Source organism: Sceloporus undulatus, chromosome 10 (genome assembly GCF_019175285.1).
Source record: "Sceloporus undulatus isolate JIND9_A2432 ecotype Alabama chromosome 10, SceUnd_v1.1, whole genome shotgun sequence".
In the NCBI taxonomy this organism is placed as follows: domain Eukaryota; kingdom Metazoa; phylum Chordata; class Lepidosauria; order Squamata; family Phrynosomatidae; genus Sceloporus; species Sceloporus undulatus.
This window is the reverse complement of record NC_056531.1, coordinates 8,153,800-8,178,601: the sequence shown is the minus strand read 5'-3', so window position 1 is coordinate 8,178,601 and position 24,802 is coordinate 8,153,800. Positions and strand designations below refer to the sequence as shown.

At 41.7% G+C, this 24,802-nt stretch overlaps 1 protein-coding gene across 1 annotated transcript in view; it reads right to left on the bottom strand.

Moving 5' to 3' along the window:
- The window catches only part of LOC121916500 (fibrosin-1-like protein), a 699,030-nt gene that overhangs the window by 608,443 nt on the left and 65,785 nt on the right, over positions 1-24,802 (bottom strand). The gene's annotated exons all lie outside the window — the stretch shown is intronic.

Genomic DNA, 24,802 nt, shown 5'->3' with positions numbered 1-24,802 from the left:
GGGGGTATGGAGTGAAGTGAGGGAGTAGGAAAGATGAGTGAGGGAGCAGTATAACCAGTGGAGAGCACATGGTACAAGTGACAGGATGCAACTAGCAAGAGAGGGGAGCATTGTGAGGGTGCAAGGTTAGGTGAAGGAGGGAGTAAGAGAGATGGGAGAGTTAGGGCTGTGAGCAGTGATGTGCAAGAAGCAAGGTAGGGATGTACTGTGAAGGTGTGAGGGGAGATGAAGGTGGGAGTAGGAGAGATGGGAGAAGGAGTGCTGTGAGCAGCGGAAAGCATGTGGCACAAAGTGGAATGCAGCTAGTAAGGGAGGTGCATACTGCAAGGGCATGAGTGGAGGTAAGGGGTAAGTAGGAGAGATGGTGGAATGAACAGTGTGGGCAGTGCAAGGGGCAGAGTGCAAAGAGCAAGCAAGATGGGGTGTCCCACAAGAGTGCAAGGCATGAGGGGAGAGTGAGCAGTGTGAGCAATGGAGTAAGCAAGGGGTAGATTGCTCAGGCACAAGCTGTGATGAGGGAATGAATAGGAGGGCAAGAACAGGGAAATGAAGAAGGAAGGCAAAGGAAGGATGGGAAGGTGAGAGATGCAGTTGGACAAGTTAGGAGCACAACATGGGAGCCAAAGAAGCAGCTGTGGAGGTCCCCCAAGACGAGAGGAATTGTGCAATTCATCACTCCAGTACCCTGATCCTCATGGCGGCTATCTCATGACGCTACTCTGAAGAAAGAAGGAGCTGGGAAAAGACAGGAGGGGAGGGTCAACAAGAGCATATTAAGGTAGATGCCTGATCTTCAGATGTTTTGGAAATGGATCCAGTCAATGACAAGGAAAATATTACATCTTTTTTTGAGGGGCTAACTCCACATTTATTTGTCTTTGGAGTATGGCATGAGCATCTAAAATTACTTTCTCATATGCTCTACTAAGTTAAATGTGCATAAGACAGGAATGCCATTTACCTCTACAATGTAAACTCTATCAGAGAACAAAACAAAAGCTACTAGAGTGAGAATGAAGGAAGGATTTAGATCAAGGAGAGGAGAACAAGGATGGTGTTAAGGAGTGGAAGCACATCTGCTATACTGGACTGGTATTTGTTTTTGCATTTTTTTTTCTTACACCAAGCAGTATCTTCCAAAGTTTTCAGCTGGCAGATACTTTATGCACATGTCTGGAGGTGGGAGGATGCCACTATTCAGGTGAAAGAGAATAGAAATGTAAAAAGTACAGATATCACCAACTTCACAGGCATTACCAAACGATTTTTGGATAGGACAACAGACATCTTAACATAGAGGAGTTACTTAGCTTATATTTTTTCAAGAAATGCCAAATAGATGAAACATAGTTAAAGTATTAAATATTAAAGTATTAAAGTTTTCCAGTTATAATAAAATATTTATTCTTTATCTCTGAAGGAAATCAGACCAGGCTTTCCCCCTTCATTTACTGCCATTTGTCCTTATTATCCTCTGTGGTTTGTCATGTCAATCAGACGGTAGTCACATTCAAGCTTGCTCCATCCTCAGTGTGACCACCTTTCAAATACTTAAACAGGGCTATCATATCACCTGTTAGCCATCTCTTCTCCAGGCTAAACCTACCCAGCTCCCTAGGTCTTTCCTCATAACACATGGTTTCCAGACCCTTCACCATTTTGGTCGCCCCCCTCTGGACACGCTCCAATTTGTCAATATTCTTTTTGAATTGCAGTGCCCAGAATTGGACATAGTATTCCAGGTGGGGCTTGACCAAAGCAGAATAGAGTGGCTTGGGCCCAGGGTACTTGGAGGACCGCCTCTCCCCATATAATCCACCCCTCACTCTCAGGTCGGCCGGGAAGCAACTGCTGAGGGTTCCAGATAAGAAATATTCTGTGACTGCACAGAGGGCATTTTCCAGCTCAGCCCCGCAGCTTTGGAACTCTCTTCCCGGTGAGCTCCGCTCGGTTACCTCCCTTGATTTATTTAGGAAGAGGTTAAAAACCTTCCTCTTCCGACAGGCTTTCCCCCAGACAATGTAATACCTGCTCTCTCCCCGTTGCACCTGCACTTTATGCTAGCTATTGTTGTCATTTTAATCTGTAAGTTTTTATCTTGTTTTTAATTGTATTACTGATTTGTTCGGGTTTTTATACGATACTGTTTGTAAAATTGTACATCTGCTGTACTTCTGTGTAACCCGCTTTGATCTACTAAGGAAAAGCAGGCTATAAATAAACAGTTTATTATTACTATTATTATTTTTACCACCTGTGAGAAACTGATGGCAAAACAATTAGTGGTCGGATGGGAATACAGTATAGAAGTGTCTATGAATGACACAATTTTAATTTTTTTTATTTGCATTGCACTGGGAATATAAATTTCCAATTAACATGGCTTCCCTCTCCTTATTAGTCCCATAGCAACCCTGTAAGGTAGGTTTGCTGAATGGTAGCAGTGGCCCAAGGTCACACAGTAAATGCCATGATGAAGCAGAATTGTGAACCTGGGTGTGTACCAAGTCCAGCACTTTATAAATACTACTCTATACTGTACTGGTATTCTCAGATCAGTGACAACTGTAAACATGATATGAAGGTTAAGACACAGTGTGAGAAAAGACACAACTATTAATGTGCTTAATTCATGTACAGTAATAAGAATGCATATTTGTTGCCAGGATTTGAAGAAGTGTAATATGGTAACCCTATCAAATCTCACAAAACACAATCCTGATCCAAACAATTTTTCCAGTGCATTTTTCTTGATATTGTGCCCACTGCTACTAATTTGTTTTACTCTTTGGTAAATAGTGTATTACATAGACAGAGGTTTTGTATCCCTCTGTTTAACATCTTATTTACCATGTGTGTGCCAGCCTGACAAGATGAATTGGGAAGTGTGCAATCTTCCTTGGGCATGTATCCTCGGTAGGTCCAGTCATGTTGTCATAAGACCTTTTTATTTAAGTCAACTTTTGGTTTTTAGTGTATTTGGCAGGAAAAAACTTTTTAGGGAACATGCAGTGTTTTTGTTTTATTATGATTTAAAGTATCTTTTAATGGTGTTTCTAACACTATTTAGTCCTTCATCACTCATTGTGATTGCTATGCCTTGTAGTATAATAATGTCCAGAAGGACACCTATTTTCCATTTCTGACACTGCAGGGCACATTAATTGTTGTGTCTTTTCTCACAATATATCCCTCGATATATTGGATTACAACCCACATGATGTGTGACACTTGGAAAGCACCACTTTGTTTGTTTGTTGTTAAGAAACTGAAGAATCCTCCTACTTTGGCTGGCTAGCCCTGGAAATCTAGTAAGTGCTGGCCTAGATGGAACAGTCACTCTAGGTGAAACATGGCCCACAAGACCCTTGTCCCCAAAATTCAACTTAAACCAGCCCTTATTTGCTCCCAACGTCTGGTTAGGAACCTATGTTCCTCCGCTGTAAAGGTTCTCTGGGAGGTCAATATGAGCTTGGTTGGAATGTGTTCTAATGGCCTGCACTGTTCAGACAAGATGATGCCAGGTCAGGAGAACATGGCCTTTTAGCCCATGCGTACTGGCACTAGAACTGTCTAAATTACCACACTACACTCACATAGTGCTGCTATTCCACTTTAACTGCTCTGGCTGCCTCCTGTTGCATTCTGGGATTTGCAGTTTAGAGAGGGACATTTAGAATTCTCAGCCAGAGAGCTTTTAGGCTTCACTAGGCTACAAATCTCAGAATGCAACAGGAAGCAGACCGGGCAACAAAAGTAGAATAACAACACTATACGAGTGGAATGCAGTAATGTGGACAGTGAAGGCCCATACAGTCCAGCATTCTGTTCAGACAGTGGCCAATCAGTTGTCTATAGGAAGCCAGGCAGCAAGACACTGATGCAACTGCACCTACCATCTCACATCCCTCAGTAATAGTAATACAAAGTCATACTGGCACTGGCACTGGCACTGGCACTGGCACTGGCACTGCCGATACTATAGCTATTTTGACTAGCAGATATCGGTGACCCCATCCTCCATGAATTTATCTAATCCCCCATTAAAACCATCACTATATTAGTGAATCATACAATTTACATATATTATCTGAAAGATGTACTTCCTTTTATCTGCCCAGAATTTACCACCTGAGTTCTTGCATTATGAGAGGTTTTTCCCTACCATGCATAATTTTATATGTCTCTATGATGTCTTCCCTTATTTGCTGCTTTTCTTAATGCTAAATTCCAAATGTTGTAACCTTCCCTACATGACAACGATATCTTTTTTCTCCCTCATGTAGGCTGCAATTGTCCTGTCCATTGCATGTCCATATCCCAGTACTGCTGGTAGCTTGCCACATGTCCCTGAATGGATCCACACTTCACCCATTTGAACCATCTGAAAATGATGAGTTAATCAATCATGTTTCTGTCTCCTAGATTGTGGAATGAGGGTTAAACTCAGCATGCATATAAATTCGCCCTCCAACTTAACATTATTAAACAAGATTTAACGTCTTCAAATGACAATTCAGAGAGAATAGCTCTTCAAATGATTCATACATTTCCCTTTCAAGTCCATGTAAGCTATTCCTTTTGCTTTCCCTTGTTTTCAACATCAAACTGCCTGAGGGGACTCGACAGCACTGTGATTCACGGCTATTACAGCATCTTGGGGAGAGGAGGGGGAGTGAACATAAGTGAAGAATACCTTTGTATGAAATGACTTCAAACTGATGCACTCAAGGACTTTGTTCAGTCTGCATTTTAAAACGAACCGATTCAATCCACATTTATCAGACGAAGGGCTGAAACAGACCGCCCCTGACAAAGCTGGATTGGGCCGTGGCAGCCACACACTGCGGCCCCAATCTGCCTTTTTGCCAGCTGAAAAAGGAGCAGCAAACTGCCACTCCTTTTTGCACAGGTTTTTCCGCCCTGCCACAGTGGAAAGCCAGCTTTAAGGTGCTCCGGCGGTGTGCGGCATATAAACGTTGTGCTGCCAGACAGCTTGGACTCTGGGCCCCATGTAAAAGGCTGGACGGCTTGAAGCCGGCTTCCAGGCATCTTGGGGTTTAATATATAAATATAATATAATATAATATAATATAATATAAAAAGTTTTCATATATTCGTTTACAGCTTGGTTCAACATTTGCAAAAAAAATAACATACATTTAATATGGTGGAAAATATAAAGAAAAATAAAAAGAGAGAGAACAACTGGGTAATAGGCAACAAACATTTTGTTTATATTTGTATGTTCTTTAAGAACCTCTTACTCCTGTATCTATTGATACCAATTAGAAAGAAAAACAAACATTAATAAAAGAGGAATTCTTTTTCTTCTCTCCCCCCCCTTTCTTTCTCCCTTCTCTTTCATTTTCCTCCCTTTTCCTCTCTTTGTTTTTTCCCCTTCACTCTCTCTTTTGTTTTTCCTCTTTCCTTATAGTAGATTACTCCGTATATCTTAGTATCTGTTGATCTTGCTTCTCAGCTAATACCACATTTCCTCAACCATTCCCCATTTCTTCTCGTATTCCTGCTCTGTTTTCCCCACACCATACATTGTCAGTTTATCCATTACTTTAAACTCACGAACCTTTATTTTCCATTCTGTTATGTCTGGAATAATCCTTGTTTTCCAATGTCTGGCAAATACCATTCGGGCTGCTGTGATCATATACAGAATTATACTAATCTGGTTATTGTCCAGTTTAAGTTGGATCACATCAACAATGTTTAATAAAAGTAATTCTGGGGATAAGGGAATGTTTATTTTTACCACTTCTTGTATTGCTTTATGTATTTTTTCCCCCAGTATTTTCGGATTTCATTACATTGCCGCCATACGTGGTACATTGTTCCTACTTTCCCTCTGCACTTCCAACAATTTCTATCATAATTTTTCTTCATTTTAGCTAATCTTGACGGTGTCATGTACCATCTATGTAGGATTTTGAGGTAATTTTCCTTTAAGATATTACATTTTGTGAATTTCTGGTTGTTTTTCCAGAATTGTGTCCACATAGCTAAGGGTATTACTCTTCCTATATTTTCCATCCATTTTATCATGGTTTCTTTTACGGTTTCCTCTTTCAACTCTATGTCCAAAAGTACTTTGTAAGTTTTTTTTTAATAAAACCCTTTTCCTTTCCCATTATGATTTTATCAAATTCTGTTCTTTCCAATTCTATTCCTTTATTTTTCTTATCCTTGTTAAATTCTAGTTTCAGTTGACCATAATGTAACCAATTGATTCTGATCCCCTCTTTTTCTAATTCTTATTTTGTTTTTATTTTTATTTCACCCCTTAAGTTTGTCAGACAGTCTTCATATCTGATCCACTTGTGATTTCGCTGATATTCCTCTTTATGGAATTATTATTATTATTATTATTAACCTTTATTTATGAAGTGCTGTAAATTTACACAGCGCTGTACATGCAATCTTTTTAGTTAGACGGTTCCCTGCCCTCAGGCTTACAAGCTAAAACCATAAAGCATTCCACACCTTCTCATCATGACTGGCTGCCATTGGAAGTAAAAGATCTAGGACTAAATGGGCTTTAGACAAATGAATTTTCTTGGAACTTCATCTCAGTCACAGCTTGGGAAATTACTGTACTTTTAAACTCCAAACATCAACTTTAAAAGAAAGACAGAAAAGCACAATTTCACAAGGATTTGGAAGTGTTTTATTGAAAATCTGATGCAAAAGGGTGAAATTGTACTTGATTTGGTATACTTCTTCAGATTTATTCTGATCTTGGATATTAGTAGTTCATGATCTGTACCACAATCTGCACCTGGTGTCATTTTTGCTGCAAGAATGGAGCTCTTCTATTGTCTGTTCCCTATTATGTAATACAGTTTTCATGTTGACCATCTGGTGATGGTCATCTCTAGCTGTCTGAAGAAGGTATTTGTGATGACTAGATTGTTGGCCTCGCAAAACTCTATCAGTCACACTCCTACTTCCTTTCTTGAATTATGCTTTAGTTTTAATATAGTTTTCCGATTATAGTTAATTGTGTACTTGTGGTGTAGAGCAGCTATGTGGTGTAGGATGGCTATAATAAATAAATGAGATCTCTGATTGAACTGAGATGGAATTTAGTGGAGAATATTGCTACTCTTGGACCCATCAGCCTATTACGCATTTATTTTCTTTCAATCGGTTTGCTAGCATATGTAGACAACAGTTTCCTACTGACAGCTAGCCTGTCCAGTTACCATTTCTTACATTTAAGAATATTCAACTCTCCTAGTACAACAAAGCAAATACAATAGGCATCACTGAAACCTGGTGGGATGAGTCTCACGATTGGAATGTAGTAATTGAAGGGTATATCCTTTTAAAGAGAAATAGCCCAAACAGGAAAGGAGAAGGATTATATGTCAGAGATGTTTACACCTGTGGAGAGATCCAGGACTTAAATCCTGGAAATCAAGCAGAGAGCATTTGGATAAAAAGTAAAGGGGAAGGAAACAACAGGGATGTTACTGAGGGAGTCTACTACAGGCCCCCAAGTCAGACGGGGGAATTGGATGATGCCTTTCTAGAACAGATGACCACACACTCAGAAAGGAGAGATGTAGTAGTGATGCATGACTTCCACTATCCTGATATTTGCTGGAATTCAAACTCAGCAAAAACCTCAAGGTCTAGCAAGACTTGCCTCAAAGACAATTTCATTATTCAAAAGGTGGAAGCAGCAACAAGAGAATCAGCTATTTTAGATCTGATCCTAACCATCAGGGATGACCTGGTTAATGGGGTGCAAGTGGTGGGATTGTTAGGTGGGAGTGACAATGTTCTCTTGGAGTTTGTTATACAGTGGAAAGGAGAAGCCAGGCATAATCAAACATGCATTCTAGACATAAGAGCTGACTTCAGTAAACGTAGAGAAGTACTGCCATTTTAATGCTCATCTTTTAACTACAAGGGTCAGATTTCCCCATTAGTAGAATATCAGAATAGTACTAGAATAGTAGTAGAATTCCTAAGTAGATGCAAAAGCTGCTTTCAAGAGCAAAGCAATCATTTCATCAACTTCTCCTTTCGTTGCATCCTGTCTTTTCTTGACCTGTTGATATCACTCAATGGGAATCTGGGATTTCACAGTCAGGAAACTGATGGGTTGCAAATAACTGAGCTTTATTCAGAAATGTAAAAGAGAATTTATTTTTCCCCTGCAGATTGTATTCTCTTTTTCAGGTTGTGCCCAGAAAACTGGTGTTTCCAAAATTGAAAAATTAAAAAGAAACATAACTGTGTAACACATGAGAAAAATAAAAAATCAGGCTGGGCTAACAGTTTTATTGGACCACTAAAACATAAAATGGAAATTTCTACATCCTAAGAAATGAAACCTGGCACCAGTCAACCTCAATGTGATTCTTCAAGCCCATAGCATCCACCTTAGGATTTGATCCCTCACCACCACCTCAGGGTAAATAACCATTGTATCACCAAGAACATACCCCATATCATCAGAAAGCTAAGTACGGCCAGGCCTAGTCAGTCCAGAGGATCTTCTGAAAGAATTTTGCCTGAAACGATGGGGAAGGATTGCTGCCAAACACACTTGAAAATCATAATTCTGACTTGGAATAAGGCAGCTTCCTATGTTCCTAACTCTTAGACTGATGAAAAATTCTGGAGGTCTCAAGAGCTTGCTATTTGATGACATTTTCATAGAATCATAGAGTTGGAAGAGACCACAAGGGCCATCCAGTCCAACCCCCTGCCATGCAGGAACTCTCACTCAAAGCATCCCCGACAGATGGCCATCCAGCCTCTGTTTAAAGACCTCCAAGGAGAGAGACTCCACCACACTCCAAGGGAGTGTGTTCCACTGTCGAACAGCCCTTACTGTCAGCTCTTATGCAGCTTCCTAAGGCGTTCCTTATAGGACGTGATTTCCAGACCCTTCACCATTTTAGTCGCCCTCTTTTGGACATGCTCCAGTTTCTCAACATCTTTTTTGAATTGTGGTGCCCAGAACTGGACACAGTATTCCAGGTGGGGCCTTACTAAAGCAGAATAGAGTGATGCTATTATTTCCCTTGATCTAGACACTATACTTCTATTGATGCTGCCTAAATTTGCATTGGCTTTGTTAGCTGCCACATCGCACTGTTAACTCATGTTCAATTTGTTGTCTACTTGGACTCCCAGATCCCTTTCACATGCAGTCTCCTTCAGCCAGGTGTTGCCCATCCTATATCTGTTCATTTCATTTTTCTGCCCTAAGTGCAGTACCTTACATTTCTCTGTGTTGAAATTCATTTTGTTAGCTTTGGCCCAGCTTTCTAGTCTATTCAGGTCATTTTGAATTTTGATCCTGTCCTCTGGGGTATTAGTTACTACTCCTAATTTGGTGTAATCTGCAAATTTGATAGGTATGCCCCCAATTCTGTCTTCCAAGTCATTGATAAAGATGTTGAATAGCACTGGGCCCAGGACAGAGCCCTGTGGAACCCCACTGGCCACTTCTCTCTAGGATGAAAAGGAGCCATTGTTGTGCACCCTTTGGGTTCGGCTGGTCAATCAATTACAAATCAATGTAACAAATATGATGCTGCCAGCAAAATGACTCATCCCTATCCGTGCCATGAGATAAACCTACTGAAAGGATCCTGCATGGGCTAATTCTCCTAAAGGGATGTTTAACTTCACGTAGATAGAAGTCAGACATTACAATTTCCTATTTACAAAGGTTGAAAGGAAACTGTGAAATCATCTCCTTTTGCTCTACCAATAATTCTAAAAGTTAACTTACACATGCTGAAATTAAACTTTAAAGTAAATTAAATTAAAAACATATTTAACAATACTAATGCAGCTGGAGTCCAAAATTTTTTAAAGGGCTTTAGCAAACTTACAGAAGAGCTGAAGACCACAGCTAACAGACTGAAAACAATGGCCCATTAAGTTGGCACCACCAAAGGGACAAACAGTGTTTTCAAAGCTCATTTTAATTACTTTAGAAGTATGAATCTTTATTAAGCATCTATTAAAAGTGGGTTTCCCGCCTCATTTGGCTGAAGTAGACAACAATGCATAAAATACTGACTGTATAGTTGGGAAGTGTCCTGGGGTCATTTAACCCAACCCCCTCTTGATGCAGGAAATACTCTGCTAAAATCTTTGCCAGATGGCCATCTAACCTGTGTTTTAAACAAAGGGAAACACAAAGAGAAGTCCACCACACTCCAAAGTAGTCAGTCCATTCAACTGGCGAAAGGATCATTGTTGTTGTTATTGTGTGCCTTCAAGTTGCTTCCGATTTATGACAATCATAAGGTGAATATATCATCGGGTTTTCTGGGACTGAGAGTGTGTGACTCACTCAAGGTCAACCAGTAGGTTTCCAGGACTGCACAGCTTATATTCATGTGGTTGAGGGGTGGGGTTACCACCAAAACACAGCTCCAGAAGCTTCTGAAGATCAGCACAGGTACAGAATGACCCAAATGCATGAGTCACAGAGACAATGAAGAAGAATCTAGGAAGACCAAAAGGCCAAGATATCCACCCACAAATCACAGTGACCTAAAGCATTATAGTAACCTGAAGTAGGAAATACAATTGGCATCTCATCCTTCCCACTATTTTCCTTATAGCATAATGGCACTAAATGTCTTTCAGCAGGTAAACGGCTGTGCCAATTGCAGTGTCTCCTGGGCAAAGATAGTCTCATGGCTGTTACTCGTGCATGGTAGCATCAAAGGAAGACTACTGTATTGTAGCACTGTATTTGGTTGCCTTGGAGGCTATTCAGACATTTCAACTGACTCAAATATTGTTGCTAGACTACTAATCCAGATCAGTAAACAGATCCTATTAACTGGAATGTCAAGGATTGAAAGTGGGACCTTTCTGCATGAAGTGGTTCTAGTCCACCAGCTAGAACCCAATGGAACACTTTTATTGTTCTTCAGACTGACTAAATTGGTTGTTAACATGAAATCATCCACTTTAGTTTTCAAGTAAAGAGGAGCTTTCTGGTACAAATGAGTTGTATTCAAACATTCTAACTCCTCTTGCCCCAGTGCGACTACTTTGTTTGATCTGCATGCCAAACTGATTTGCTAAGCAATTTTGTTCCAATTGTTCATGCCCACCCTCTGCATTTCCATCTGTGAAAGCAGTAGCAAAGTTAAAACAGGAAGTTTTATTTCCATGAGAAGTGTATGCAAATCTAGTAACAAGCTATATGGAGTGCAGACAAAGGCGATAAGGGAGGGGAGAATAACCAACAAAACAAAAACATCTTAGTTAAACATGCTAGTGCTTTCATCTAACATCTGTCCTCTGCTTTACACAGATCAACAGACATCTGCTCAATTACAGACAAGGAGTGGGATGGAAAGTTAACATAACAGAGAACACAGCATCTTTGAAGAATTCCTGTAGATCCTACCGTGAGCTTGAAAAAACACCAGTGTGTTCACCTAAGCTGAAATGGAGTGCTTCACCTCCTCCTCCAACACATAGCACCTTTGTTGCAAGATAATGGTTTGGGGTTTTCTGTTTTTGTTTTTGTTTTTTGTTAAAAAGGAATGTTTATCACAACATGGAAGTCATGTACTGAATTCAATTCACCAAGGCAGAAGAATGCAGGAGGACAAAGCCAGCCTATCAGTAAAGCCAATGAAGTGTCTCAGCTCCTCACCTGTGCAGATGAAATGGGTTATTTATGCAAACAAGCAAAAGGAGCTGGTTCAAAAGCAGAATGAGCATCCAGGGAGAAAGAGCCAGGGCAAATGTTAACTTTACGCTTAGCATCTGCATGTTGCGGCACCATAATGACATCGTGAGTACACCATTGAAATTGGAATTAAACTGGATCATTTTGAGTTTGCAAATACCTATGACGTGGACAAGCTCCTTGGAAGTATAAGGAAGACGACTTGCCCTCTCGATCCATGTCCACCCTGGCTGACCTTTCAGGGAGGTGATGCAATGAAAATGTCATTACAATTCATAATAAATGCATCCTTTCGGGATGGGATATTTCCATCTTCACTAAAACAAGCTATAGTGAAACCGATATTGAAAAAGCCCTCCCTAGATCCCCAGTTGAGAAACAATTACAGACCGGCCTCCCTTTTACCATTCTTGGGCAAGGTGATCGAGAGGGCAGTTGCCTTCCAACTCCAAGCAGTCTTGGACGAAGCTGATTATCTGGACCCATTTCAAACTGGCTTCAGAGCAGGATACGGAGTTGAGACGGCCATGGTCGCCTTAGTCGATGATCTCTGTCTGGGCATCGACAGGGGAAGTGTGACTCTGTTGGTGCTCTTGGACATCTCAGAGGCCTTCAATACCATTGACCACGGTATCCTTCTGGAACGCCTGAGAGTTAGGTATCGGGGGCACTGCACTCCAGTGGCTCCGATCCTACCTCTCGGGTAGATTCCAGATGGTGAGGCTGGGGGACAGCTGCTCCTCTAAGAGAGAGCTGACATCTGGTGTCCCTCAAGGCGCTATTCTGTCCCCCATGCTATTTAACATTTACATGAAGCCACTGGGAGAGATCATCTGGAGTCATGGAGCACGGTGTTATCAGTACGCTGATGACACCTAGATCTATCTATCTATGTCTCCAACTGATACAGTGACTAAGGATGGCATCTCTCCTCTGGATGCCTGCCTGGGGACAGTAATGGGCTGGATGACGGAAAACAAACTCAAACTGAATCCAGAGAAAACAGAGGTACTCGTGATAGGCACCCCAAGTCCAGACAGGGAAATTTGCCATCCAGTCCTGGACGGGGTCACACTTCCCCTAATGAACAAAGTTCGCAGTTTGGGAGTACTCCTGGACTCATCTCTACAGTTATCATCTCAAGTGGATGCAATGACAAGGAGTGCTTGGTACCAGCTTCGGCTGATACGCCAGCTGCATCCCTACCTGGACCGAAAGGACCTTCAAACGGTGGTACACGCACTGGTAATCTCTCGCTTATACTTCTGTAATGCGCTCTACATGGGGCTACCTTTGTACCAGGTTCCGAAGCTTCAAATTAATTTAAAATTCAGCAGCCAGATTGGTCACTGGAACTTCCAGGTCAGATCATATAACACCTGTCCTAAAATCCTTACACTGGCTGCCAATTAGCTTCCGGGCGCAATACAAAGTGTTGGTTGTTACCTTTAAAGCCTTACATGGCTTGGGCCCGAGTTACTTGAGGGAACGCCTCTCCCTACACAATCCGGCCCGCACCCTCAGGACAACAGGGAAGAATCTGTTAGACTACCCAAAGGTCAGACTAACAGTTACTTCCAAAAGAGCATATACAGCTATGGCCCCCAGGTTATGGAACAATCTGCCGGAGGAGATCCGTCTCATCACAACCCTAGCTGCCTTTAAGAAGGCACTAAAGACAGATCTCTTCCAGCGGGCATACCCACCTGACCTTCTATAAAGAACTTTAGGAAACCCCACCTCCGGTCATAACAGCATAACTGCCCGCTGCCCTGCGATTACTGTAATTGAAATTTTTATACTTTGTGATGTTTTTATATTATGTATTTTAGACATGATTGCCTGTATGGAGATTTTTGGTTGTAATCCCACTTCGATCCATTGGGAGAAGCTGGAAAATACAAATAAACTTCTTCTTCTTATTATTATTATTATTATTATTATGGCACCACAAAAAGAAACTGCTTTTCATGGGTTCTTTTTGCTCCCGAGGAAGCCACGCAGTTTGTCCGCTACAGCTTCCTCACGGAGCAAACCAGGGCACCAGCAGACCACCCTTTTTGGGCGGTCTGTACAGGGTCAAATTTGTCCAGTGCTCAAACCACTATGCTGGCTCCTTTTTATTATCATCTATTCTACAGTGTAGAAATAATCCAGTTTGACACCAATTTTTAAGTGCTGTAGTTCCATCCTATGGAGTCCTGGGATTTGGAGTTTTACTTCAGCCTGCTCTGCAAAAGAGTGCTGGTGCCTCATTGAACTACCAGGATTCTGTAGGATGGGGCCATGGCAGTTAAAGTGGTCTCAAACTACATTATTTCTACAGTGTAGATGCAGCCTAGATTTCTTCAGAGGAGGTTTGCTGAAGGTTGAGAAAGTGTGGTTTGTGTGTGTGGTGACTTCAAGTTGCTTCCAACTTATGGTGACCCCAAGAAGAAAATATTATGGGATTTTCCTAGCAAGTTTCATCAGAGGGGGGTTTGCTATTGCTAGCCTGAGGCTGAGAAAGTGTGCCTTGGGTTTTTCCCTGGAAGTCCCACCCAGAAGACAGAAGTCCCACCCCAGAAGCCCCACCTCCAGAAGGACGTCCTACCCCAGAGGGAGGAAGTTCCGCCCACAGAGGGAAGTCCCACCCCTGGCACCCAGTGCCACCTGGTCAAGGAATGCCTCTGTGTTTGGGCACTCAGTCTCAAAAAGGTTCGCCATCACTGCCCTATACCATTCAGGGACTTTTAAAAAGGAAGCACAGAGACCCAATTGCCCTAGATCTTACATATGAAGGGGAGATCATGCACAGAGGGAACCACATCAGCATTGGCATTATTGCAATGTTGCCAGCTTCCTTCTTTCAAAAGTCTAATGATTTCAGCTCCTAACATAATGAAAAAGGAAGCAGTAACTCTCAACCACATAATATGCATCCTCTATGGGTTAGTGAAACCACTCCATAACTACATTCTGAACACAAGTTCAAGTTCAACGTTATCACAGTCATAGACCAGCACAGGTAGGTAGGTAAATAAATAAATAAATGGATTCAGAGTAAAAGAAGGCAAAACCAAGGTTAAAACACAGGTTAAAAACAGTATTTAACGTATCATTTAAAATCCAGTTTGGCAGGGCAAGATTGGTACTAGCCTACTGTGCAGGTCATTGCCTGACCAATTTTAACCGCAACTGCACAGAATCTGGCAACATTATATGTTATATCAAGGTTGGTGTCTAAAAGCAGCAAAGAAATGTAAAATTGACTGGTGTGTCCTTGATGTTTATACAATAGAGGTGAAAAAAGGCTGAGGCGGATGTCTCTGTAGTAAGAGCACTGGAGTAGTACATGCTCTGTTGTCTGTATTTGGCCCGAGTCGCAGGAGCATAATCTGTGTGAGAAGTGGGTCTTAATAATAATAATAATAAATTTTATTTATATCCCGCCCTTCCATGGATATGATCATGGATAGTCTGAGCCAGTAGCTGAGTATGGACACCCACACTCTGGCCTCCATTTTCATAAAGTCTGACTCCACTCTCAGAGAGTTGTATTAGAAACACATATGATAGTCTTCTTGTACTAGCCTTCAAGGATAGCTGAGGGAAGGACATGGCATCATGCCTAAGTAAAGGCTCTCCAGTGTTTTGGTACTTCAAGTTTTGCTAAGTATGCCACAGGTCTGTGGTGGCGAGCCTATAGCACACGTGCCCTCTGTGGCACGTGAAGCCATTTCTGAGGGCATGTGGAGAGACAGGAGGGTGGAGGAAGAATAGGAACGGGTGCACGCCTGTTCCTCCTCTTCACCCACCCTCCTGTGCCTTTCCCTCCTGTGCCTTTAGCTGCCTATCTGGAGATAGCTAAAGGCCCAGGAGAGCAGGGAGGAATACAAATAGGTGCATGCCTGTCCTCTTCTCCCCCCCTCCGCCCTCCCGTGCCTTTAGCTGTGTACGGGGAAGTCCTGCCCAAGAAGTCCCACCCCCAGAAGGCAGACGTCCCACCCCAGAAGTCCTGCCCCTAAAAGTCCTGTTCCCTAGCACCAAGTAACACCCAGTGTGAGAATTCCTTTGAGTTTGGACACTAGGTCTCTAAAAGATGAGCCATCAATGCCATAGGTGATGCCAAGTATCTGTTGGAGTCACTAACAATAAAAGTTAGGGCGCTATCTAGGTCTAGCTGTCACTCTATATCACCTGTTGTTTGACGGCTGCTTTAACCTTTTTAATAATAATAATAATAATAATTTGTTTTATTTATATACCGCTATTCCAAAGATCATAGCGGTGAACAGCAAGTAAGCTAATTAGCAAGTAAGCTAATTTGCCCCCAACAGTCTGGGTACTCATTTTAGCGACCTCGGAAGGATGCAAGCCTGAGTCGAGCTTGGGCCCTTTTGCTGGTCTTGAACTCGCAACCTTGTGGTTTTGAGTGAATGGCTGCAGTACAGGCATTTAACCACTGCGCCACCAGGGCTCCTTATTTATATCCCATGCTGAGCAAAAGATCTGGAGAGAAGCCCAGTGAAGAAATTTTAGTCATCACCATCTGCTTCCATGTAGACTGGAATTCATCACTCAGGGTAAGTGGAGCAAGGCTGGTGAGAAAAAAGGATAGTCTGAGCCAGTAGCTGAGTATGGACACCCACACTCTGGCCTCCATTTTCATAAAGTCTGACTCCACTCTCAGAGAGTTGTATTAGAAACACATTTTGGAGCATGGAATGCTGATTTTAGAAATCTGGATTACACAAATTCTACTAGTGCAGAGCTGGGGAGCGGTCCCTGTGGGATTCATAAAGCACTTGAGCAACCGATATGGCTTCGAAAATTTTGAGTGCCGCCAGTATATAGTGTCCTCCTTTTGTCATAAGAAATTGGTGGGTGGCTGTTGAGCTTTTCTGCGCATTACCAGCAGCATAGTCCCCATGTGCTTTCCTACTACCAGTAGTATGAAAGATTATCACCAGATATTTGAAGCAGGAGACCTGTTGAACAAAGCAGCATTCTGACCCAGGCCTTTCAGTGTCTTAAAAGGACTTTGATAACCAATCCATTTTGGGTTCTCTAGCATCCAGTTCATATTTCTGAACTGGTTTGTCCAGTCCTTTCTTTCTTAATAGAGCTAGTATGGTTCCTGTACAACGTATTTGAGCATGCTCTGTATTCACAGCAGAAAAAATGAGTAAGTGTCTAGCACTGACCCATTAGAGTTGGTTTTATGTGCTGAAAAACTGGATTGGCTTTCTTGACAGCTCATTGACAAGACTGGGGCATGAGTGGAGAGGCTCTTGTTTACACGCTGCTGCTATTTTTAGGACCTCTGTTGAGCTTACACACCAAATGGCATACACTCACCATCTGTTAATGATTTCATCCTTTTAATTCTCTATAACTGATTATAAAATAAGAACAGAGCTTGGAAATAATGGGTTACCAATAGTTAGTTAGTGGCAATTAATTTCCCTTTTTCAATAACTAAGGAATAACTTAAGTTACATTGTGATTTTAACTTCACTCTTTTTGTAGCATTAGTAACTATGACAATTACTTTTATTTTCGATTGAGGAATACAAAAATAATTGATTATCTACTATCAAAATAACTATGAGGAGATTATGACAGTTGCCCTTCTAGATTTGGCAAATAATTTATTCATAAGGATCTACACGGTCAATCAATTTCTATAGACAAAATCATTTTAAATAAAAATAAATATGTATGGCTGTAGTAGCTAAAAAAGCCGAGGGCATTTATTATATAGTAATTTACTGCATCTGTTTTAAAAAGTTTTTGTGACAAATAATAGCAGCTGCAAAGAATTTAACAACTTTGTAGTTACATATTCACTGCTGTCTGCAAGAGGATAGTCCACATAAAATTTCTGCTGCCCGCCAAGGAAACTGTTGAATAAATGGGGTTATAAACAGGGCACGCTGTTTAGAATAAAGGGAGCAACAAAGGAGAATATGGCTAATAGATTCAATTTCTTCAGAGCCACAAGGGCAGAGCCAGCATTGGTATGGTATCTTTTTAAATCTGCCTTCCAATACGGCAGACGGAAGGATATTTAATCTTGCAAGCATAAAGGCCCTTCTTAACTTGGGAGTGTTCAAGAAATCAAGGTATCTAGCATGCTTGTAAGTTATTCCAGCTTCCCTTAAGATGGGATATAAAACCGATTGACTTTTATGATGTTGTAAATCAATATCCTTAATTCACTAGATAATGGCAATTTTGGCCTTGTTATATTTTGACAACAACAACAACAACAACCATTTATTTTGGTCATTGACCAGTATAAAAATAAATAGTTAAAATACAAATAAAATACAATTGTTGAAACAAAACAAAAATCAAAATTGTTCTCTGCCATCTAACATCAATTGTTACCAATCATCTGGAGACAAAAAGATTTTGCTACCTTAAGTGTCACAGTTTCATTCTGGTTGTCCAATAGATAACGTAAATAAAAAACATCAGTATGACTGGAAAATTTAGTTACAAAAGGGGTAATCAACTGATGGCGAATATCCTTATAAAATTGACAATACAAATGTACATGAGCTGTGGTTTCTATAGCACCAGTATCACAAGGACAAAATTGGAGTTCGTAGGGGATTTTCCCATATTTCCCTTCAAGTACTACTGTTGGGAGAACATTCAATCTGGCTAATGATAAAGCTGTTCTGAATTTAGGCACTGTAACATAATATAAGGAAGAAGCTGGATGAGAAACCAGCATTTGATTGTTTGCAAACAGATTAGTAGAAAAGGCAGCAATTTCGGTCTGACCGTCAATATCTAGAATCATAGTTTTTTGTGGGTTTTTCGGGCTATGTGGCCATGTTCTAGCAGAGTTTCTTCCTGACATTTTGCCAGCATCTGTGGCTGGCATCTTCAGAGAATTTATCTGAAGATGCAAGCCACAGATGCTGGCGAAATGTCAGAAAGAAACTCTTATAGAACATGGCCACATAGCCCGAAAAACCCCACAAAAGCTATGGAGGCCGGCCATGAAAGTCTTCGACTTTACAATATCTAGAATCCTTTGCCTTACAACTGATTTTGCTCGATCTGATCCTAGCTTTAGAATGGTATCACTAGAGAGTCCAAGAAGGCTTAATTTCTTGTGGATAGCTGTTTCCCAAGAAGAGTTGTAGTTACCTACCAAAATTAGCTGGGACAATCCACCACAATTATTGTGTAACTTTAGCCAATAAGTAAAAATATTTATCCACAGACTGGACTCGATTTTACTGACTCCTGCTTCCCTTCGTAGTACAGCATTTGGAACACAACGGGCAACCTGAAATATGCTCTTCAGAAACTTTGGACTCTTTTAAGAAAGGTCATGTTGCTGTATGGTCCTAATTGGGCCCCATATAGCAAATGAGCTCAAGCTTTGGCCACGAAGAGCTTAATTGCAACAGGAATAAACTGTGCTCCTTTAGTAAAGAAATAGTTTTGAACAGCTGTAACAGTTTTTTGTGCATTCCGAGAAACATAATCTGAATGAGCATTTCTATTTCCTCAATCTTGAAAAACTATCCCCAAATATTTGAAGATCTTAACCTGCTTAAAAGGCTGCCCATCCAAAATCCAACTTCTCTGTTTAGGGCATTTTGAAAAAGTGAGGATCTTAGGCGGGTTACAAACCGCCACGCGCTCGCGCGTACGAGGGTTAGGAAGGCGGATTGGGTAGGAAGGTGCGGACCGTCCTGACGGCCCTTCCTCCAGTACGCGCAGAGCGCGACTTTTTTGCGGTGCCCATCCACATGGGCGCCGCCATTTTGACGTACTGGACGTCGTGCGTCCAGACGTGTCGCGCCGGACGTGACGTCGCGAGGGCGCACCACCCCCACGGCGCCACTCCGCGTTCAAAAAGAGCGGCATTCGCTGCTCCTTTTTTTGCGCGGGAAGCCGCGCGCGGTCTGGCAGCTGGGGCTTCCCTGCGCAGCGAATGGCGGCGGCGGGAAAACGGCCCCTGAGGGGCCGTTTGTAACCCCCATCTTAGATGTTTACACACATACTCTAAAGTGCTACTTTCACTTTGACTCCTCTAGCTGCCTCCTGTTGCATGTGTGGGATTGGCAGTTTAAGGAGGAGTATTTAGAATTCTCAGACAGACCTGTCTGCGATTCTAAATACCTCCTTAAAACTGCAATCCACAAGCAACAGGAGCAGCTAGAGGAGTCAAAGTGGAATAGTAGCACTTAAGAGTATAGTGTGATAAACATCTATGAATAATGTATTGTTAATTCCTCTTTAACATAAAAGTGAGCAAGTGATTTTAAAGCTCTCTTAAGACCTATCGGAGTCAGTGACAGAATTACTGTGTCATCGGCATAGAATAATAAATTAATATCTGTTAGCTAATTTGAGGGGATAGAAGGTAGAATTAGTCAAGCAGGAAATTAACAAGTTTATATAGTAATTAAATAGAATCAGAACCAGCACGCATCCCTGTCTAAGTCCCTTCCGAACTTGTATTTCCTTGGTAACATGTCCTTGAATGCTACATTTTACCTTCAATCTGGTGTTCTCATGGATTTTAACAAGCAACAAGTGTAAATGTTTGTCTATGGAAGTGTTTTTAAGTTTATCCCACAGACGAGATCTAGATGATACTGTGTCAAATGCTGACTTAAAGCCAATAAATGCTGCAAAGAGAGAACAACCAGCTTGGTGGGAGTAGATCTCTACTAGGTGTTGCAAGACCATAGCACGGTCTATTGTATATCTTCCAGTCCTAAATCCAGCCTATTCATCCCTTATTTTCAGATTCCAGCCAGTCCATTAGTTTGACCTGAAGGTGTTTAGCATACATTTAACTGATCTGACTTAATAGACTCTTTTGCCCTTCTTATAAACAGGGATTATAATAGCTAGACCCCATTCTTTTGGTATCATAGATGAGTGGTCTATCACTGCAAAAATTGAGGATAACACTGGTATCTACCAATCTAAGTCGTTCTTAATTACTGAGTATGCTTAGCCTGGAGAAGAGACGGTCAAGAGGTGAGATGATGGCCCTGTTTAAATATTTGAAGGGATGTCATATTGTGAATGGAGTAAGCTTGTCTTCTGCTGCTCCAGAGAATAGGACCCGGAACAATGGATTCAAACTACAGGAAAGAGATTCCACCTCAACATTAGGAGGAACTTCCTGACTGTAAGAGCTGTTCGACAGTGGAACACATTCCCTCAGAGTGTGGTGGAATCTCTTTCTTTGGAGGTTTTAAAGCACAAGCTGGCTAGCCATCTGATTTTGTGTTCCTACGTAGCAGGATGGGGTTGGACTGGATGGCCCTTGTTGTATCTTCGAACTATGATTCTATGGCCCGTTACAAACGGGCCTTTGCGGCGCCCCGTCACGTGCTAGGGGTTGGCCGAGGACCGAGCATCCACACCGGCCTCACCCCTAGCACATGACGGGGGCGTAAAAATGGCGGCACTCTATACACACAGGTGCCGCCATTTTTATGTGCCGGACGCATAGCATCCGCACGTCGCGCCCCAGATATGATGCCGCGAGTGCGCGAGTAACGCCTCGTGGCATCCCCATCCAGGGCGCAAGAAGAAGTGCCTTTTTGGGGCTTCTTTTTGCTCCGCGAGGGAGCTGCGTGGTTTGGCTGCTGCGGCTCCCTCGCGGAGCAACCGGCAGCGGCGTGAGGATGGGCAGTCTGTAACGCGCCTATGATTCATTTCAGATTCTGCTCCTTCTAGCATGTTGTTGGTTTTTTACAAGATTAGATTTAAATGTATTGGACTGAAGATGTTAATATGATGATATGCCATAAAATAAATTTAAAAAACAGCTATTGTTCACATTATTTTGTTTGCTCAGTAATTAGTTTGAGGGTTCCTGGTCCAGAGAATGATTGTATTATCAAACAGCACCTTAGGAAGGCCTTAAGAGCATATACAGGCTGAAATGCAGTTCACTTTTTATAGAATCCTAGATTCATAGAGTTGGAAGAGACCCCAAGGGGCATCCAGTCGAACCCCACTCTGCCATGCAAAATACTCCTGACAGATTGCCATCCAGCCTCTGTTTTAAAACCTCCAAAGGAGACCCCAGTACTCTCCAAGGAAGTGTGTTCCAGTGTTGAACAGCTCTTATTCTCAGGATGTTCCTCCTAATGTTTAGGTGGAAATCTTTTTTCCTGTACTTGGTATCCATTGCTCTGTGTCTGGAGCAGCAGAAAACAAGCTTACTCCATCCTCTTTTTTTAAACCAAGAGCAGAATAATCTTCTGAGCATCTTGAAATGTGTCTCCAGTTTCTCCTGTGAATGTTACTTCTAGAAAATAGAGGACTGTAAAAATGTCCTTTGAGCTGGTTCCCAGCTTTGTTTTAACAGGTAGCTGATAAGATTTTTTTAAAAAAAGTTAAAAAGGTTCCTTGGCTTTGGAACTGTTGAATTGTGGTTATGAGCATGCTAGGCACGCGAGGGGAGAGGACTGATAAGCTTATTGCATTACACTAAATTGTGCCAGCTGCTTCTTAATGTGGTTGCAACCCGATCCCTCACCTAAAACCACACACGAAAGAAGAGGGTGTTCAGCAGCAACAAGGTCATTTTTACTAGTAAAATAAATTGACAAGTATTGTGCCATTGCTATTCCAATACCTATGAGACAGATCAACAGCCAGGGGAAAAAATCCAGTCCCCCTTAAGAGGAAATAGGAGGAAGAACCTACTGATTACTTGGTCATCGGATCCCAAAGGAGATGAGTAATATCATGATGGATGTGCAATGAAACTTCATTAGGAGGAAATTAGAAAGAGGAGGTTGTCACTCAGCTTGCTGTGGCTCAGACCAAAGCCTGCAACATTTATATTGTGGCAGCTTTCCTTCTGGGTTCAAGAAGACATTCAAAGCCAAGAAAGATTATATCTGTGAGTCATCAACCTCACCAGGAGCCTGTAGTGGGAGCTAGTTAAGGATTCCACAGAGGCTCCCAGCAAGGCAAGGGAATGTTTACCTTAATAACAGCTTTCTGTACAGGAATTTAAAAAAGGAGGGGGGGAATATCCTTATTTTCTAGCATGTTAGAGTTTTTATGACTGTATTGTATTATAGCATTGTATTTTATCGCTGTGCTGGCTGTGTGCCGTAATAAATGAATGAAATGAATGAATATTATTTTAGGATAATAGAATTTCCAGCCAACACCTCTGGAGGCATTGCATTGAAATACAAAAGTTAGAATCATACAAGCCATTGTATTCCCTATTACCATGTATGTATGCAACAGCTGGACAGTTAAGAAAGTGGATAGAAAGAAAAAAATCATTTGAAATGTGGTGCTGGAAAAGAATGCGGGGGATACCATGGACAGCCAAGAAATCAAACAAATGGGCCCTAGAGATCAAACCAGAAATCTCTCTGGAAGCCAAGATGACTAAACTAAGGCTGTTCTACTTGGGCCACATCATGAGACAGCACAACTCAATGGAAAAAAAGAATACTAGGAAAGGTGGAGGGAAGCAGAAAAGATGGATGGACTCTATTAAGGAGGTCATAGGTATGAAGTTACAGGAACTGAGCAGAACAGTGGAGGACAAGAAGTCTTGGATATGTCTCATCCACGGGGTTGCCATGAGTTGGGATTGACTCTAGGGTGATCAACAACAACAACAACAACAACAACAGGACATATATTAAAGCTGTAAAAAGGAGCCTCATCTTGGTACTACCTTTTCACAGTGTTGGGATTGCATGCTCCTGTAAGGCAGGAGGATATGCTGACAGCAGCAGTGCTGCTGGCAAGTCCTACATGTCAGACAATGTTTTACTTAGGAGACAGACTAAATGTGCCAAGCATCTAATGGGTAGCAGCAGAAGTGGAGGGTGATGCTTATGAAGGATTTCTCAGAGACTCTTCCAGCCAGCAAGTGGTATTGAAAAGAACACTTCCTATGATAATTGGTGTTGTACCCATTGATGACCACCTTGGCATTACCTTTCCACAGTGGTGGCATTTTGTACACCTGTAAGGCAAGAGGTTATGCTGTTGGTAGAGTCTCCATGCTAATAAGTAAAATTAGAGTAAAGCTTAAATAGTATATGAAGTCCTTCATTGTGCCAAAATGAAACCGAAAGAACATCCCTGTAGAATTTAATTTTGTACTTTTAGGCCTACTTGACAGGAAACTAGAAGAACTTTGGACTGAAACCAGGGACATTGTCAGGGAAGAATGCAAAATGAAACTATCTGCAGCCAAAAAGAATGAGAAGCCTCATTGGATGACAGATGAAACCTTTAAGCAATTAGACAGTGAAGAAGCAAAAGTGAAAGTTTGTAAAGGAATTTTTCCATTTGTGCTGACAGACATACCTTGCATCCATGCAAACATGGAAATGTTTGTCTACTCAATTAAAATGGGCAAATTTCCTACCAGTTACATATAAAGTTAATCTGGTTCTTCCTCTTAGGAAATTACAAAGTTGACTATAACCAGTTCCCAAATCCAAAGGTCGAAGCACAGATGATTAACCAACCATCCTGTATTTTTCCAACCTGTTTGTTTCTGTCTATAAAAAGGAATAGACTTGCCTAGTCCCAGGAATTGAATTGACCAGGTGTCAATTAAATTGTCCATAGCAGATGGCCGCTGTCTTTGCCTGATTTCTTTACAAAAGTTGACAGAAACAGTGTCAGAATCCTAAATACAATTGTTCAGCGACTTGAATGTAGATGCAACTATTACAATAATCAATGCAAAAATATAGAAAAAGACAATAAAAAATCAAGAACAAGAAATGTCTTCCACAGCGTCCAAGAAATTAAAGGGAAATTCAAACCAAGAATAGGGATGCTGTATGACCAACAGGGGAATATGCAGTATGATGAAGAAAAAATAAATGTCAGTGGAAGCAATACACAGAGGGAGCCATCAGGCAGACCCAGCAACATCTTGGACTGCCTGAAGGAAGAGGCCCCTCCCTCTTCAACTGTCATCTCGGCCTCAGAGGGAGCCATCAGGCAGACCCAGCAACATCTTGGACTGCCTGGAGGAAGAGGCCCCTCCCTCTTCAACTGTCATCTCGGCCTCAGAGGGAGCCATCAGGCAGATCTAGCCTGAAGAAGAAGAGCCCTCCCTCC